Source organism: Ovis canadensis, chromosome 11 (genome assembly GCF_042477335.2).
Source record: "Ovis canadensis isolate MfBH-ARS-UI-01 breed Bighorn chromosome 11, ARS-UI_OviCan_v2, whole genome shotgun sequence".
In the NCBI taxonomy this organism is placed as follows: Eukaryota; Metazoa; Chordata; class Mammalia; order Artiodactyla; family Bovidae; genus Ovis; species Ovis canadensis.
In genome coordinates, this window is record NC_091255.1 from 9,568,423 (window position 1) to 9,588,678 (window position 20,256).

Genomic DNA, 20,256 nt, shown 5'->3' on the forward strand with positions numbered 1-20,256 from the left:
TTTCAGTAGCAAAAGTGTCTAGATGCACAGGAAGGCATATGACACTAGCACCTGGAAAAGGAGACCTCAGACACAGTAACTTATGGGGGGGGGGGGGAAATGAAAAGATACAGAAATATTGAGCAAATAAAGGAACAAGGTAGAAACTCAAAAGACCAAATCAACAAAGAGAAAATAGGCAAACTACCTGAAAGAGAATATGGAGTAATGATAGTAAAGGTGATCCAAAATCTTGAAAAGAGAATGGAGAAAATGCAAGAATCAATTAATATGTTTAACGAGAATGTAGAAGAAATAAAGAAAAAAAAAAAAAAAACAAAGACAAACAATACAATTACTCCAATTAAAAATACCCAACCCACTCCAGTACTCTTGTCTGGCAAACCCCATGGCAGAGGAGCCTGGTCCATGGGTTCACTAGGAGTCAGATACGACTGAGAGACTTCACTTTCACTTTTCACTTTCATGCATTGCAGAAGGAAATGGCAACCTACTCCAGTGTTCTTGCCTGGAGAATCCCAGGGATGGAGGAACCTGGTGGGCTGCTGTCTCTGGGGTCGCACAGAGTCAGAAACGACTGAAGCGACTTAGCAGCAGTAGTAGCAGCAGAACGAATCCATAGCAGAATAACTGAGGCAGAATGATGGAAATTTGAGCTTGAAGATAGAAGGGTAGAAATAACTGCTGAAGAGCACAATAAAGGAGAAAGAATGAAAAGCATTGAAGAAAGATTTAGAGACCTCTGAGACAATATAAAACACACCACCGTTCAAATTATAGGGGACTCAGAAGAAGAAGAGAAAAAAAAAAGGGTCTGAGAAAATTTTTGAAGAGATTATAGTCAAAAACTTCCACATCATGGGAAAGGAAATAGTCAGTCATATCCAAGAAGTATAGAGAGTACCACACAGGATAACCCCAAGGATAAACACATCAAGACACATACTGATCAAATTAACAAGGATTAAACACAAAGAAAGAATATTAAAAACAGCAAGGAAGATGAAACAAATAACACACAAGGGAAACCCCATACCACTAACAGCTGATCTTTCAGCAGAAATTCTTCTGACTAAAAGGGAATTGCAGGATATATTTTAAGTGCTGAAAGGTAAAAATCTAAAAGCAAGATTAAGGTTCTCATTCAAAACTGAGGGAAAAGTCAAAAGCTTTACAGAAAAGCAAAAGTTAATTACTTTTTATATAAGTGCATAAAGCACTGCAACAAAAAGAAACAGACTGGCTGAATGGATACAAAAACAGGATATATATATATATATATATATATAGGGTCTCTACAAGAGACCCACTTCAGACCTAGAGACACATACAGACTGAGAATGAGAGGATTGAAAAAGCTATTCCATACAAATAGAAATTAAAAGAAAGCCACAGTGGCAATTATCATATCAGACAAAATAAACCTTGACATAAAGAAAATTATAAGAGATAAGGCAGGACATTACACAATGATCAAGGTATCAATCCAAGAAAAAGACATAACAATTGTAAATATTTATACACGCAATCTAAACGGACCTCCATACATAAGGAAAACACTAGCAGACATAAAAGGGGAAATTGACAGCAACACAAAAATGGTAGGAGACTTTAACACCCCATGTACATCAATGGAGAGATCATGAAAATGGAAAATAATAAGGAAACATAAGCATAAATGACACAGTAGACTAGGTAGATTTAATTGATCTTTAGGACTTGCTATCCAAATTGAGAAGAATACACTTTCTTCTCAAGTGCACATAGAACATTTTCCAGGATAGATCCCACATTGGGGTAACAAATCAAGTCTCGTAAATTTAAGAACATTGAAATCATATCAAGCATCTTTTCTGATTAGAAACCTATGAGATCAGATATCAGTTGCAGGGGAAAAATTGTGAAAAACAGAAACACATAAAGAGTAAACATACATTTCTAAATAATGAACAAGTTAAAGGAGAAATAAAAAGGGAAATCAAAACATTCATAGAAACATATGACGATGAAAACACAATGACCCAAAACCTATAGGATGCAGCAAAAGCAGTTCTAAAAGGAAAGTATATAGCAATACCGTCCTCCCTTAAGAAATAAGGAAAACATCAAATGGGAAACCTAATTTTACACCTAAAAGCCAATAAAAGAACAACTAACCCCCTCCCCCAAAGTGAGCAGAAAGAAAGAAATAATAAATATCAAAGCAGAGATAAATGAAAAAGAAATAAAGGGAATGACAGTAAGATTTATTAACCTTTAAGTAATTATTTAATAAAAAGTTATTAATCTGAAAGTTGGTTTTTGAGAGGGTAAACAAAAGTGAAAAACACATTATCTAAGACTTATCAAGAAAAAAAGGGAGACATATCAAATCAGCAAAACTAGAAATGAAAAACAGGTTACTAAGACAACAAAAAAATACAAAGGATCATGAGAGATTATTATGAGTAACTATATGCCAATAAAATGTACAACCCAGAAGAAATGGACAGACTTTGGGAAAAATTCAGCCTCGTAACACTGAAACAGGATGAAACGGAAATTATTAACAAGCCAATTACAGTCACTGAAATTGAAACTGTGATTTAGAGAATCTCCCAAAAAACAAAAGCCCTGGGCCAGATGGCTTCACAGGTGAATTCTATCAAACATTTAGAGAAGCGCTAATGCCTATTCTTCTGAAACTCATTCAAAAAATTGCTGAAGAAGGAATACTTTCAAACTCATTCTGCGAGGCCATCTTCACCCTAATAACAAAACTAAAGACATAACAACAACAAAAAAAGAAAATTGAAAGCAATTATCACTGATAAATATAGATGCAAAAGTCCTCAAGAAAATTCTAGCAAATATTATTCAACAACAGGTTTAAAGGGTCATACACCATGATAAAGTCAGGTTTATCTCAGGAATGCAACGGTTCATCTCAGGAATGCAACGGTTCTTCAATATATGCAAATCAATGTGACACACCATATTAAAAAAATAAAAGATAAAAATCACATGGTAATAGATGCATAAAAACCTTTCAACAAATTTCAACATTAATTTATGATTAAAAACTTTCCAAAAATGGGTATATAGGGATTCTGCCTCAACATAACAAACGATATATTATAAACCCACAGCAAATATTCTCAATGGAGAAAAACTGAAAGCATTCCCTCTAAGATCAGGAATAAGACAAGTGAGTACATTCTTGTCACTGTTATTCAACACTGTTTTTGAGTTCCTAGCTATGGCAATCCCAGAAAAAAAGAAATAAAAGAATTAAGATTGGAAAAGGAGAAAAATGCTTACTGTTTGCAGATGACATGACACTATACATAGAAAACTCTAAAGGTACTATCAGAAAATTACTAGAGCTAACCAGTGAATTTAGTAAGGTAGCAGGATACAAATCAATACACAGAAATCACTTGCATTCCTATACAATTACAAAAAAAAAATCAGAAAGAGAAATTAATCAATTCCACTTACCAATGCAAGAAAAAGAATCTAATACCTAGGAATAAGCCTACTTAAAGAGACAAAAGATTTATATACAGAAAACTGTAAGACACGGTTGAAAGAAATCAAATATAATATAAACAGATGGAGAGATACCCCTTTTTCTTGGTTGGAAGAATCAATATTGTGAAAATGACTAACTTACCAAGTGCAATCTACAGATTCAATGCAATCTCTATCAAATTACCAATAACATTTTTCACAGAAATAGGCAAAAAAAATTCACAATTTATATAGAAACAAAAAAGGCCCCAGAGAGCCAATAAAATGTTGAGAAAGAAGCATGGAGCTGGAGGAATCAACCGTCTTGATTTTAGACTAAATACAAAACTACAGTCATCAAGACAGTTATGGTACTGGCAACAACAACAAAAAAATAAAACAGAAATATAGACCAATGAAAGAAGATAGAAAGCCCAGATATAAGGCCACACAACTATGGGCACCTTATCTCTGACAAAGGAGGCAAGAATATAGAATGGGGAAAAGATAGTCTCTAAAATAAGTGATGCTAGGAAAACATTACAAGTGCAAGTAAAAGAATTAAATTAGAATACTTCCTAACCCCATGCACAAAGATAAACTCAAAATGGATTAAAGACCTAAATGTAAGACCAGAAACTATTAAAATCTTAGAGGAAAACAGGCAGAACACACTATGCTATAAATTACAAGATTCTCTATGACCCACCTCCTAGAGAAATGGAAATAAAGACAAACAAACAAGCAAAAAAAAAAAAAAAAAGGAATGTAATTAAACTTAAAAACTTTTGCAAAGCAAAGGAAACTATAAACAAGGTGAAAAGACAACATGCAGAATGGGAGAAAACAATAGCAAATGAAAAAATGATAAAGGATTAATTTCCCAAATATATGAGCAACTCATGAAACTCAATTTCAGAAAAACAACTAGCCCAATCAAAAAAGTGGTCAGAAGACCTAAACATACATTTCTCAGAAGAAGACATGCAGATGGCTAGTGAACAATGTAAAGATGCACAGTATTGCTCATTATTAGAGAAATGAAAAGGAAAAATACAATAGGATATCACCTTAAACCAGTCAGAATGGTCATCATCAAAAGACCTCTAAACAATAAATGCTGAAGAGGGTGTACACAAAGTTGAACCATCTTGCACTGTTGATGGAAATGTAAATTGATACAGCCATATGGAAGACAGTATTCTGTTGTCATTCAGTTACTCAATCATGTCCAAATCTTTGCCACCCCATGGACTGCAGCATGCCAGGCTTCCCTGTCCTTCACTACCTCCCAGAGTTTGTTCACGTTCATGTACAATGGGTCAGTTATTCCATTCAACAACCCCATCCTCTGTTGTCCCAATCTCCTACTGCTCTCAATCTTTTCCAGCATCAGGGTATTTTCCAGTGAGTTGGCTCCTGGCTTCAGGTGGCTGAAGTACTGAAGTTTCAGCTTCAGCATCAGTCCTTCCAATGAATAATCAGGCTTAATTTCCTACAGGATTGACTGGTTTGTTCTCCTTACTGTCCAAGAGACTAGCAAGAGTCTTTTCCAGCACCGCAGACTGAAAACATCAATTTTATTGCACTCGGCATTTTTAAAAGTTCAGCCCTCACATCCATATAAGACTATTGAATAAAGCACAGCTTTGACTATACAGACCTTTGAAGGTGAGCTTCCCAAGTGGTGCTAGTGGTAAAGAACCCACCTGCGAATGAAGAAGATGTAAAAGACGTGGGTTTGATCCCTGGGTTGGGAAGAGCCCCTGGAGAAGGGACTGCAACCCACACCAGTGTTCTTGCCTGGAGAATCCCATGGAGAGAGGAGCCTGACAGGCTATAGTCCACGGGGTTGCACAGAGATGGGCATGACTGAAGTGACTTAGCATGCACACACACCTTTGAAAGCAAAGTAGTGTCTCTGCTGTCTAGGTTTGTCATTGGTTTTCTTTCAAAGATCAAGCATCTTTTAATTTCATGGCTGCATTCACTGTCTTCAGTGATTTTGGAGCCCAAGAAAATAAAGTCTGTCACTGTTTCCATTGTTTCCCCAGTTGCTTGGCCTGAAGTGATGGGACTGGATGCCTTCTTAATTTTTTGAATGTTGAGTTTTAAGCCAGCTTTTTGCTTCTCCTCTTTCACCTTCATCAAGGGGTTATTTTATTCCTCTTCACTTTCTGCCATAAGGATGGTTGTCATCTGCATTTCTGAGGTTATTGATATTTCTCCCAGAAAGCTTGATTCCAGCTTGTGCTTCATCCAATCCAGAATTTCACATGATGTACACTGCATATGAGTTAAATAAGCAGGGTGACAATCTACTTCTAACTATAGCTTCTTGATCTGCATACAGAATTCTCAAGAGGCAGATAATGTGGTTATATTACCATCTCTTTAAGAATTTTCTGGTTTGTTGTGGTCTACACAGTCAAAGGCTTTCTTGTAGTCAATGAAGTATAAGTAGATGTTTTTCTGGAATTCTCTAGCTTTTTCTATAATCCAACAATGGTTTGCAATTTGTTCTCTGGTTTCTGTCTTTTCTAAATCCAGTTTATACATCTGAAAGTTCTTGGTTCAGATACTGTTGAAGCCTAGCTTGAAGGAATACAGTATGGAGATTCCTTAAAAAACTAGTAACAAAACAACTGTCTGATCCAACAATCCCATTACTGGGCATATACCTTTAGAAAAACATAATTTAAAAACACACATGTAGCCCAACATTGATTGTAAAATTATTTACATTTAAGACACAGTAGCAACCTAGGTGTTTGTCAACAGATGAAAGGATACAGAAGCTGTGGTACATATATACAATGGAATGTTGCTGTTCAGTCCCTCACTTGTGTCAGACTCTATGACTCCATGGAGTGTAGCATGTCAACCTTCGCTGTCCTGCACTTCTTCCCTCAGTTTGCTGAAACTCATATCCATTGAGTCAATTATGCCATACAACCATCTCATCCTCTGTTATCTGCTTCTGCTCCTGCCCTCAATCTTTGCCAGAATCAGGGTTTTTCAAAGAGTCAGCACTTCACATCAGGAGGCCAAAACTTTGGCAGTTCAGTTTCAGCCTGAGTCCTTCCAATGAATATTCAGGGTTGATTTAGGATTGACTAGTTAGATATCATTGGTCTCCAAGAGTCTTCTCCAGCGTCACAGTTTGAAAGCACCAATTTTTCAGTGCTCAACCTTCTTTATGGACTACTGGAAAAACAATAGTTTGACTATACAAATCTTTGTTGGTAAAGTGATATCTCTGTTTTTTTTTAATAACCAGTCTAGATTTGTTATGTTTTCCCCATCTATTTGCCATGAAGTGATGGGACCAGATGTCATGATCTTTGTTTTTTGAATGTTGAGTTTAAAGCCTGCTTTTTCACTCTCCTATTTCACCTTCATCAAGAAGCTCTTTAGTTCCTCTTTGCTTTCTGCCATTAGGGTGGTGTCATCTGCATATCTGCGGTTTTTGATATTTCTCCTGGAAATCTTGATTCCAGCTTGTGATTCATCCAGCCTTGTAGTTTGCAAGATATACTCTAAATAAAAATGAGCAGGGTGACAATATACAGCCTTAACATACTCCTTTCCCAATTTTTTAACCAGTCTTTCCATGTCCTGTTCTAGCTGTTGCTTCTTGACAGGCATGCAGTCTTCCCAGAAGGCAGGCAAAGTGGTCTGATATTCCCATCTCTTTAAGAATTTTCCACAGTTTGTTGTGATCCACACAATCAAAGGCTTTAGCATAGTCAATGAAGCAGAGGTAGATGTTTTTCTGGAATTCCTTTGCTTTATTTATGATCCAATGGATGTTGGAAATTTCATCTCTGGTTCCTCTGCATTTTCTATATCCAGCTTGCACATCTGGTCATTCTTAGTTCATGTCCTGTTGAAGCCTAGCTTGAATGATTTTGAGCATTACCTTGCTATCATGTGAAATGAATGCATTTGTGCAGTAGTTTGAACCATCCTTAGTATTTCTTTTCTTTGGGATTGGAAATGATAACTCACCTTTTCCAGTCTTATGACAGTTGTGAGTTTTCCCAATTTGCTGGCATATTAACTGCAGCATTTTAACAGCATATTTTAGGATTTGAAGTAATTCAGCTGGAATTCCATGATCTTTCTTTGTAGTAATGCTTCTTAAGGCCCACTGAGTTCACACTCTAGGATATCTGGCTCGAGATGAGTGACCACACCATCATGGATATCTTGGTCATTTGTACAGTTCTTCTGTGTATCTTGCCACCTCTTAATCTCTTCTGCTGTTGTTATGTCCTTGCTGTTTCAGCCCTTTTGTGCGCCTATCTTGCATGAAATTTTCCTGTGGCATCTCTAAATTTTTTGAATATATCTCTGGTCTTTCCCATTCTTTTGTTTTTCTCTATTTGTCTGCATTTTTCACTTAAGAAGGCTTTCTTATCACTCCTTTCTGTTCTCTGGAACTTTGCACTTATTTGGGCATATCTCTCCCTATTTTCTTTGCTTTTACTGTCTCAGCTATTTGTAAGGGTTTGTCAGACAACCACTTTGCCTAATGTGTGTGTGTGTGTTCTTGTAGGCCATTTCACTTTGCCCTCTTGTATTTTTTTTTTTTGGCACTGTTTTGGTCACTGGTTCCTGTAAAATGTCATGAATCTCTGTCTATAGTTATTCAGGCATTCTGTCTATCAGATCTAATCCCGTGAATCTATTCCTCACCTCCACTATAAGGGGTTTGGTTTAGGTTATACATGAATGGGCTATTAGTTTTCCTTACTTTCTTTATTTTCCTTATTTTCTTTGAGCCTGAATTTTCCAATAAGGAGCTGATGGTCTGAGCCACAGTCAGCTCTAGGTCTTCTTTTTGTTGTCTGTATAGAGCTTCTCCATTTTTGTCAAGAATATAATCAATCTGATCTCAGGATTGACCTTCTGGTGATGTCTCCATGTAAAGTCTTCTCTTGTACTTAAGAGGGTTTTGCCATGACCAGTCTGTTCTCTTGGGAAAACTCCATTAGCTTTTGCCCTGCTTAATTTTCTACTGACAGAATGTGGTCCACTGGAGAAGGGAATGGCAAGCCACTTCAGTATTCTTGCCTTGAGAACCCCATGAACAGTATGCAAAGGCAAAATGATAGGATACCTAAAGAGGAACTCCCCAGGTCTGTAGGTGCCCAATATGCTACTGGAGATCAGTGGAGAAATAATTCCAGAAAGAGTGAAGTGATGGAGCCAAAGCAAAAACAATAGCCAGTTGTGGATGTGACTGGTGATAGAAGCAAGATCTGATGCTGTAAAGAGCAATATTGCATAGGAACCTGGAATGTCAGGTCCATGAATCAAGGCAAATTGGAAGCGGTTAAACAAGAGATGGCAAGGGTGAACATTGACATTCTAGGAATGAGCGAACAAAAACAGAATGGAATGGGTGAATTAAACTCAGATGACCATTACATCTACTACTGTGGGCAGGAATCCCTCAGAAGAAATGGAGTAGCCATAATGGTCAACAAAAGAGTTCTAAATACAGTACTTGGATGAAATCTCAAAAACGACAGAATGATCTCTGTTCGTCTCCAAGGCAAACCATTCGATATCACAGTTATACAAGTCTATGCCCCAACCAGTAATGCTGAAGAACTGAAGTTGAACGGTTTTATGAAGATCTACAAGACCTTTTAGAACTAACACCCCAAAAAGATGTCATTTTCATTATAGGGGACTGGAATGCAAAAGTAGGAAGTCAAGAAACACCTGGAGTAACAGGCAAATTTGGCCTTGGAATGAGGAATGAAGCAGGTCAAAGGCTAATAGAGTTTTGCCAAGAAAATGCACTGGTCATAGCAAACACCCTCTTCCAACAACACAAGAGAAGACGCTACACAAGGACATCACCAGATGGTCAACACCGAAATCAGATTGACTATATTCTTTCCAGCCAAAGATGGAGAAGCTCTATACAGTCAACAAAAACAAGACCAGGAGCTGACTGTGGCTCAGATCATGAACTCCTTATTACCGAATTGAGACTCAAATTGAAGAAAATAAGGAAAACCGCTAGAACATTCAGGTATGACCTAAATCAAATCCCTTATGATTATACAGTGGAAGTGAGAAATAGATTTAGGGGCCTAGATCTGATAGATAGAGTGCTTGATGAACTATGGAATGAGGTTCGTGACATTGTACAGGAGACAGGGATCAAGATCATCCCCATGGAAAAGAAATGCAAAAAAGTAAAATGGCTATCTGGGGAGGCCTTACAAATAGCTGTGAAAAGAAGAGAGGCGAAAAGCAAAGGAGAAAAGGAAAGATATAAGAATATGAATGCAGAGTTCCAAAGAATAGCAAGGAGAGATAACAAAGCCTTCTTCAGCGATCAATGCAAAGAAACAGAGGAAAACAACAGAATGGGAAAGACTAGAGATCTCTTTAAGAAAATTAGAGATATCAAGGGAACATTTCATCCAAAGATGGGCACGATAAAGGACATAAATGGTATCGACCTAACAGAAGCAGAAGATATTTTGAAGAGGTGGCAAGAATACACAGAAGAACTGCACAAAAAAGATCTTCATGACCCAGAGAATCATGATGATGTGATCACTAATCTAGAGCCAGACATCTTGGAATGTGAAGTCAAGTGGGCCTTAGAAAGCATCACTATGAACAAAACTAGTGGAGGTGATGGAATTCCAGTTGAGCTGTTTCAAATCCTGAAAGATGATGCTGTGAAACTGCTGCACTCAATATGCCAGCAAATTTGGAAAACTCAGCAGTGGCCACAGGACTGGAAAATGTCAGTTTTCATTCCAATCCCTAAGAAAGACAATGACAAAGAATGCTCAAACTACCGCACAATTACACTCATCTTACATGCTTGTAAAGTAATGCTCAAAATTCTCCAAGCCAGGCTTCAGCAATACTTGAACCGTGAACTCCCTGATGTCCAAGCTGCTTTTAGAAAAGGAAGAGGAACCAGAGATCAAATTGCCAGTATCCACTGGGTATCGGCAAAAACAAGGGAGTTCCAGAAAAACATTTATTTCTGCTCTATTGACTATGCCAAAGCCTTTTACTGTGTGGATCACAATAAACTGTGGAAAATTCTGAAAGAGATGGGAATACCAGACCACCTAACCTGCCTCTTGAGAAATCTGTATGCAGGTCAGGAAGCAGCAGTTGGAACTGGACATGGTACAACAGACTGGTTCCAAATAGGAAAAGGAGTACGTCAAGGCTGTATATTGTCACCCTGCTTATTTAACTTATATGCAGAGTACAACATGAGAAACAGTGGACTAAAAGAAACACAAGCTGGAATCAAGATTGCCGGGAGAAATATCAATAACCTCAGATATGCAGATGACACCGCCCTTATGGTAGAAAGTGAAGAGGAGCTAAAAAGCCTCTTGATGAAAATGAAAGAGGAGAGTGAAAAAGTTGGCTTAAAGCTCAACATTCAGAAAATGAAGATCATGGCATCTGGTCCCATCACTTCATGGGAAATAGATGGGGAAACAGTGGAAACAGTGTCAGACTTTAATTTTTTGGGCTCCAAAATCACTGCAGATGGTGACTGCAGCCATGAAATTAAAAGACGCTTACTCCTTGGAAGAAAAGTTATGACCAACCTAGATAGCATATTCAAAAGCAGAGACATTACTTTACCAACTAAGGTCTGTCTAATCAAGGCTGTGGTTTTTCCTGTAGTCATGTATGGATGTGAGAGTTGGACTGTGAAGAAGGCTGAGTGCTGAAGTATTGATGTGTTTGAACTGTGGTGTTGGAGAAGACTCTTGAGAGTCCCTTGGACTGCAAGGTTATCCAACCAGTCCATTCTGAAGGAGACCAGCCCTGGGATTTCTTTGGAAGGAATGATGCTAAAGCTGAAACTCCAGTATTTTGGCCACCTCATGTGAAGAGTTGACTCATTGGAAAAGACTCTGATGCTGGGAGGGATTGAGGGCAGTAGGAGAAGGGGACGACCCAGGATGAGATGGCTGGATGACATCACTGGTTCGATGGACGTGAGTCTGGGTGAACTCCGGGAGATGATGATGGACAGGGAGGCCTGGCGTGCTGCGATTCATGGGGTCGCAAGAGTTGGACACGACTGAGGGACTGAACTGAACTAAACTGAATTTTCTACTCCAAAGTCAAAAGTGCCTGTTACTTCAGGTATCTCTTGACTTTCTGCTTTAGCATTCCAGTCTTTTATGATGAAAAGGACATCTCTTTTGGTGTTAGTTGTAGATGGTCTTGAAGGTCTTCCTAGAGTCATTCAACTTCAGCTTCTTCTGCTTTAGTGGTTGGGGCATAGATTTGGATTACTGTGATGTTGAATGGTCTACCTTGGAAACGAACTGAGATTATCCTTTCATTTTTGAGACTTCACCTAAGTACTGTATTTTGAACTCTTTATTGGACTATGAAGATTACTCCATTTCTTCTAAGAGATTCTTGCCCACAGTAGTAGATATAACGGTCATCCAAATCAAATTTGCCCATTCCTATCTATTTTAGTTCACTGATTTCTAAAATATTAATTTTCACTCTTACCATTTCCTGTTTGACTACTTGCAATTTACCTTGATTCATGGACCTAACATCACAGGTTTCTATGAAATATTGTTCTTTACGACATCGGAGTTTACTTTCACCACCAGACACATCCACAACTGGACTTCCTTTCCGCTTTGGCTCAGCCTCTTCGTTCTTTATGTAGCTATTTTTGGCTCTTCCCCAGTAGCATATTGGATATCTATGGACCTAGAGGCCTCTTATTTTAGTGTCATATATTTTTGACTTTCTATACTTTTCATGGAGTTTTCAGGAAAACTGAAGTGGTTTGCCATTCCTTTCTCCAGTGGACCATGTTTTGTCAGGCTCTGTCTATCAGGGACATGCACTTCAGCTGCCTCACACACCCATAGGACATGCATGAGCCTTGGCTGGTCCTCTTGTGTTTGTAAAGCTTCACTGGCCACCGGGTGCTGGCCAAGGTGCCACTCGGGGGCCTGGGCAAAGGCCGCATAGCCATTGTTGCTTGGAGCCAATTGATACTGGAAGATTCCCAGGAGCAGAGGGCTCCCTGGCTTCTCTGCTGTCAGTGGCTGCCCCAGGGCTGATCTGCGGCCCAGGAGCTGTGGGGAATGGAGGGCTCTGCAGCATCGTCACTGCTGCTGGCCACCATAGGGCCAATCCACAATGGGGTTTTCCTTTTATAGGGACCCATCTGAGTCAGCGCTAATGAGGTGGGTGAAGCTAGAATTTATCATACAGAGTCAAGTAAGTCAGAAAGAGAAAAAAAAAATTCTATTTTAACACATGTATATGGAATCTAGAAAGATGGTGCTGATGAACCTATTTGCAGAGAATCAGTGGAGACACAAATATAGAGAACATACTTGTGGATTCAGAGCAGGGAAGGAAAGTGTGGGATGAATGGAATGAGTAGCACAAAAACATATACACTATTATATTTAAAATAGCCAGTGGGAATTTGCTGTACGACTCAGGGAGCTCAAACCTGTGTTCTATGATAATCTAAAGGGATGAGATATGGTGGGAGGTGAGAGGGAGTTTCAAGAGGGAGGGGACATACATATACCTATGACTGATTCATGCTGATGCATGGCAGAAAACAACACTATATTGTAAAGTAATTATCCTTCAGTTAAAAATAAATTAATCAGTTAAGGAAAAGAGACATGATAATGTGTAATGTTGGGGTTACATGTCCCTTTGCACCATTCACAGAATGCTGGACAGGGCAGATATAAAAATGCTGCAGTGAATTAGCTATTGGCTTCCCTTATATTGACTATCTCCCTGGACACTTACTGTCATGAAAGATCAAAGGAACAAAACTCCCACTTTCCAGATCTGAGCTAAGAAAGCCCCAGTAAGCCACTAGGTTAGGCCCCCGAGGCACTTCTCTAACAGGGAGAAAGTGAAAGTGAAGTCGCTCAGTCATGTTCGACTCTTTGTGACCCCGTGGACTGTAGCCCACCAGGCTCCTCCGTCAATGGGATTCTCCAGGCAAGACAACTGGAGTGGGTTGCCGTTTCCTTCTCCAGGGGAAGCTTCCCAACCCAGGGATTGAACTTGTGTCTCCTGCCTTGCAGGCAGACAGAGAGGGCTCTGAAATTAGTATGCTGTCGCCATGCCTTGCTTAAAGGTAAAGTTCATGTAATGTCCTCTCCACATAACTATTCTTCTTCTCCCTCCTTGCAGCTTATTTTTACTATAGTTCTCTCTGGTATACACTTTATCTGGCTTTTTCTAAGATTGGACCATGTTTCTAGCATATCCCCAGCTACCAGGTTTCTCTGGACCTAGCGCAGAAACAGAGTCTTAGCTCCTTTTGCACCCTGAAAATCATATGATTGGCACTCAAAATACCCCCTGGACTTTATGACTATCAGATTCCCCTTTAGAGGTAACAGAGCCTGTATCAAACCACCTTCAGGAAGGCCAGCCAGAGAACATGGAACTTATCCCAGAATGTCTTCTAACATAGTCACATAATCATATGTCATGAGACATATGATCTTTACTTTTTGAATTTTAGTAGAAATGTAGCCTCATTTAATGTTTTTTTAAATCCCATGAATAAATACTGAAAATATTTTAATGCAAGTTAAATTATTAGTAGAACTATTAGTAGAAAAATTAAAGGGTCAATTTGAAAATAATGGTAAGACACATAGTTCCTCAAATAGTTCCCTTGATTAAAAAGTTAAAACTCAGAAATACCTGGAATCCCCAACTGATGAATATGACACAATGGTTTATTTCCATTTGGTTGGCAATAAGGATGACGTTTCTTTGGCTTCCCTATGCTATTATAAAAAGTCCTGTAAAACTGAGACTACTGACCATTTTGGTAAGAAATGAGTCCACATGTCTACATAGAATGTAAGTAAGCATTGATGCAAAATTGACTGGCAATTGCAATTGCAGTAAGATCCTCTCTGCTGCTGGGAATGATGATTTGTGGCATACTGAGAGTGAAAAGTATGATTTGCAGGGACATGGGATTCCCAGTATTAAGGCTGGATCTATAAGTACCCAAATTGAATAGCAAGTAACCTAACCTAATTATTGAATGAGATTGTAGAGTGTAATAGTTAAGAGCATGGGCTTTAGAAGGAGACAGATCTGACTTCTAAGGTAAATTTTAGTATATATTCATTTGCTGACATGTAACAAGTTCCTCAAATTCTGTCTCTGTCTCTTCTACAATAAAGTGAGAATGCTAATAGTGTTTACTTCTTTAGGTAATTGTGAGGATTAAATGAGACAGTGCAAGTAAAGCAAAGCTTGTGTCTCTCATACTGCAGGTGCTAAAAAACAAAAAAACAAACAAACAAACAAACAAACAAAAAAAACTGGTTCTATTCGTTTACCAGAAACTCTAGTTACTGGAAGACAACCATTCAATGGTCCACTGAAGCAAAGTCAGCCTATGAATGAGATTCACTTTTGTGACTAATCAGATTCAGATTTAGAGGCAACTGTCAATCTGTGGTCCCCCAGTGCATATTCTGAGCTTCTGCCCCGTGAACTCAAGCTGGAAATAGTAGGGGAAATCTTCCCAGAATGGGAAATGTAAAAGTGAAATGCCAAGGTTGCCTAATTATTTCCAACATATTCTTAAAGTCTTTCAATGTGAACGAGGCATAAGTGTTTGATGATGACCCACAGTTTCTACATTATTCAGTCTTTTAAATACAAATAAATTTGAGTTTTCCTTAAACAATTGTATCAAGATTCAAATAGAACAGGTTTAAGATGAGATGTGAAAAAAAAGTTATGGAAAGATACTCTATTTTTTATTTCTGCTGCATCTGGGAAAGCATTCATCTTATCTGCTGCTCTTTCCCTCTCTTTCTTTTTTATTATACATTAATCTGCACAGATGGTGAATCATGGTATTCTCTGCTACTAGCTGCAGAGAGGAATTTTTAATGAAATGAGAATTTAAAGGTTTTTACATGAAGCATTAGGATCTCTTCTGCTTTTTCTCATAATGCTCAAATTATTTTTACTGTTGAGTTACAAATGCATGATTGTGGTATTGCTTCTGGAAGAAATTGACCTACTCTTTAAAAAGGTGCTTATGACCTAAAGCAGCTATCTCCTGCCCCACCCAGTATGAGGGTGCCAAGTTTCCAGTAAAAGGCACTAAAGTGGCTAAGATATAAGATTCATCCCTGAACTGAACTTATTCCACACTATGAGCCCTACCCAATCTTTGTCTAACTTTTGTTGATATACCTCCTGATCATCTAGCCTCCCTTTTAATAAATTCAACAAGGTTGTGGCCTTGATTTAGCTGCATCTCCAATCTCCAACTAAAATATTTATTTCCTTTTTTTTTTTTTTTTTTCCCCTGGCCCAGCACCACTCAGCCTAACCACCTGGTATCTTGGCATCTTCTGTTTGACCTTAAGACACCCCTCCTCTCCCAAACAGCATTCATAAGCAGCTCTGTTGGACACAGCTCAGTGTTTATATAATCACTCATCCTCCTCAATTCTTGCCCAAGAAGGTTGATGTTGAACATTAATGATCATTCTCAAAAAATCTTATAGGAAGAAATAACAAGTTAGCTATGAAGCCTAAGACTTACAGAAACACAAACATATATACATATATACAAAATTGAAAGTCAAATAATGTCTAATTTGTTCTAATCACATTTAATAGGAGCACACTACTTTATAAAAAGACTTATACCCCTCTAAAGACATTCAAAATATAGTTACACAGAATGATGCTAATGCTTATATTAGCTTTTAAATCTAAAATGCAATAGTCAAAAAAGTAAAAAAAAGAAACTCTATACAAAAGGAAAACTATTAATAATTAGTCAATATTAATAGTTAATAATAAGGAAACTATTAATAATTAAGGCCAGGTACAAAAAATTAATACAATCTTAAGGTTAAGAAGTTCATCTCTATTGAAGTTAAACTGTAAAATCTCAGTATTGAACAATGAATTCTCATGTATATCCCTTTGATGACCACAAACCACCTAAAATGCACAAGCAGAATCTTTGAGGGCCAAGAAAGGAGATCAGAGGGAACCCACTGTCATAGGAAGACTAAGTGCTTTAAGATCAGGAAGCCTGGAATCTGGTCTTAGTCCTGCCATGAACTCTTTGTGATCTTTTTGGGCCTCAGTTTATACTTATAAACTGTATAAGCCATACAGCATTCAAGTTTGGTTAATAAAAGAGATTATCAGGAAACAGTGAAAAACTCACCTGGAACTTAAACAAGAGTGTCTTTTCCAGATCCTTGGTATTATTTCATATGATGACCATGTATAAGGCAGGTTTCAGGATCCTGGACAGCTATTATGACTCAGGATGTTAAAAAGAGTGAAAGGAGTTAATCTGCTAGAGTAGGAAAAAAAATCAAGGGATGAAAAAGAGTCTGGATGTCAAATCTTTGGAAATTGGCCTCAACTACCTCAGATGAAGTTTGTCATTGCACTGTTTGGGCTCCCCTATCACTTTAGAGAGATGTTTGCTGCTGCTAAGTCACTTCAGTCGTGTTCGACTCTGTGCGACCCCAGAGATGGCAGTCCACCAGGATCCCCCATCCCTGGGATTCTCCAGGCAAGAACACAGGAGTGGGTTGCCATTTCCTTCTCTAGTGCATGAAAGTGAAAGGTGAAAGTGAAGTCGCTCAGTCATGTCTGACTCTTAGCGACCCCATGGACTGCAGCCCACCAGGCTCCTCCATCCATAGGATTTCCCAGGCAAGAGTACTGGAGTGGGGTGCCATTGCCTTCTCCGAGAGAGATTTCTATGAAAACCTATTTAGCATCTCTGGAAAGATCAGAAGCTTCATAAAGCAAGCCCCTTGAGGCTTAGTGCCCATTTGAACCCTTTCCCTATAGATTCCCATATTGCACAATCACTCACAAGTGAGTCTTCTGACATGCACTGGTGTTAAAGAAGTTTTAGAAAAAGAGTACATGTCTTATCAAATGTCTGGAACCTACTAGACCACTGAAAAAGAATGCTAAAACATGTACTGAATTAATTAATGAGTCTTTGATACTGAAATCTAGCACAAGTTACTCTGAGAATCAGGCAAACTTCCAAAGGCTACACTAAACTACACTAAATATATTTTTTTTAATTTTTTAATTATTTCATTTTATTTTATTATTCTATTTTTTTTGTTTTTATTTTCTTTCCTTTTTTATTTATTTATTTATTTATTTTACTTTACAATACTGTATTAGTTTTCCCATACATTGACATGAATTCACCATGGATGTACATGAGTTTCCAATCCTGAACCCCCCTCCCACCTCTCTCCCCATATCATCTCTCTGGGTCATCCCAGTGCACCAGCCCCAAGCATCCTGTATCCTGTATCAAACCTAGACTGGCGATTCGTTTCTTATATGATAGTGTACATGTTTCAATACCATTCTCCCAAATCATCCCACCCTCTCCCTCTACCACAGAGTCCAAAAGTCTGTTCTATACATATGTGTCTCTTTTGCTGTCTTGCCTACAGGGTTATCATTACCATCTTATTAAATTCCATATATATATGTTAGTATACTGTATTGGTGTTTTTCTTTCTGGCTTACTTCACTCTGTATAACAAAATAGAAAGCCCAGAGATAAATCCACATACATATGGACACCTTATCTTTGACAAAGGAGGCAAGAATATACACTGGAGAAAAGACAATCTCTTTAACAAGTGGTGCTGGGAAAACTGGTCAACCACTTGTAAAAGAATGAAACCAGATCACTTTCTAACACCATACACAAAAATAAACTCAAAATGGATTAAAGATCTAAATGTAAGACCAGAAACTGTAAAACTCCTAGAGGAGAACATAGGCAAAACACTCTCTGATGTAAATCACAGCAGGATCCTCTATGATCCACCTCCCAGAATACTGGAAATAAAAGCAAAAATAAAGAAATGGGATCTAAATAAAATTAAAAGCTTCAGCACAACAAAGGAAAATATAAGCAAGGTGAAAAGACAGCCTTCAGAATGGGAGAAAGTAATAGCAAATGAAGCAACTGACAAACAACTAATCTCAAAAATATACAAGCAACACATGCAGCTCAATTCCAGAAAAATAAACGACCCAATCAAAAAATGGGCCAAAGAACTAAATGGACATTTCTCCAAAGACACACAGATGGCTAACAAAGACATGAAACAATGCTCAACATCACTCATTATCAGAGAAATGAAAATCAAAACCACAATGAGATACCATTTTACACCAGTCAGAATGGCTGCGATCCAAAAGTCTACAAGCAATAAATACTGGAGAGGGTGTGGAGAAATTACACTGTTGGTGGGAATGCAAACTAGTAGAGCGACTATGGAGAACAGTGTGGTGATTCCTTAAAAAACTAGAAATAGATCTGCCTTATGACCTATCAATTCCACTGCTGGGCATACACACCAAGGAAACCAGAATTGAAATTGACACGTGTACCTCGGTGTTCATCGCAGCACTGTTTATAATAACCAGGACATGGAAGCAACCTAGATGTCCATTAGCAGACGAATGGATAAGAAAGCGGTGGTACATATACACAAGTATTACTCAGCCATTAAAAAGAATACGTTTGAATCCGTTCTAATGAGGTGGATGAAACTGGAGCTGATTATACAGAGTAAAGTAAGCCAGAAAGAAAAATACTAATTAATTTATTTTAATTGGAGAATAGTTACTTTACAATATTGTGATGGCTTTTGCTATACATCAATATGAATCAGTCATAGGTGTACATGTCCCCCCACACTGAACCCCTCCCTCCTCCCTCCTCACCCCTTCCCTCTGGGTTGTCCGTCAGATAAGATACTCTGAGGTGACACCATGGGGAGAAGGATGGGTGGTTATACTACTACAAATAAATATGCTTTGTCTTAGGGTGCAAGGTCATTCCCCTTAACCAGTTAAAAACTAGGGCACCAAAAAGATAAAAATGCAAAACTTTGGAGTTTAGGAGTGGTTCCCCAAAATTGAGAGTGAAGAAGAGTTCAGGTGTTATCCAAAATGAAGCCTCAGACCTTCCTACTCATATCATTCTTTAATTAGTATTTATTTAGACCATTCCACTGGTGTATGAACTTTTAGGATTCTAGGATCTTACCTAGCATCACTATTCTCTGTCCTTCACTATCCCTCTGAGGAAGTTGAAATTCAGAAGAAAAGAATCACATAGAATTGAACCGAGTGATACAGTTATGGTAATGCCCGACTATATTTATACAATTAGCAGTCTCTTCAAGAGATTGACCTGCTGATTCAGGATTCACCACTAGCTTCTCTTAAGCCATAGCTTTATAGTCCATGCTATGCTATTTTGCCCATCATGAAAGGGCTGGCAGTTCACGAATCATCTGAGAGCAGGATCACACTGTGAAGTGACTTGAATATATGATTTTTTGTAAGTTAATGTGCTCCTCCTACAGCCATGCTGTCATTAAAACACTGCTGCTGCTTAGTCTCTTCAGTTGTGTTTGACTCTGTGCTACCCTATGGACTGCAGCCTGCCAGTCTCTGTCCATGGGATTATCTTGGCAACAGACCTAGAGTGGTTTGCTATGACCTTCTCCAGTCATTAAAACACTAGGTCAAATCAAATAAATCCATCAAGGTGCTATAAAATATGCATGCAAAGAGAATGGATGTGATGTTGAGAATAATAAAATAGTCCAAGCATGTTAACTTGCTTCAGTGTGTCCGACTCTTTGTGACCCTGTGGAC

General features: G+C 38.3%; 1 protein-coding gene across 3 annotated transcripts in view; it reads right to left on the bottom strand.

The window, feature by feature from the left end:
• Positions 1 to 20,256, bottom strand: part of CA10 (carbonic anhydrase 10) — an 836,053-nt gene that overhangs the window by 464,002 nt on the left and 351,795 nt on the right. The gene's annotated exons all lie outside the window — the stretch shown is intronic.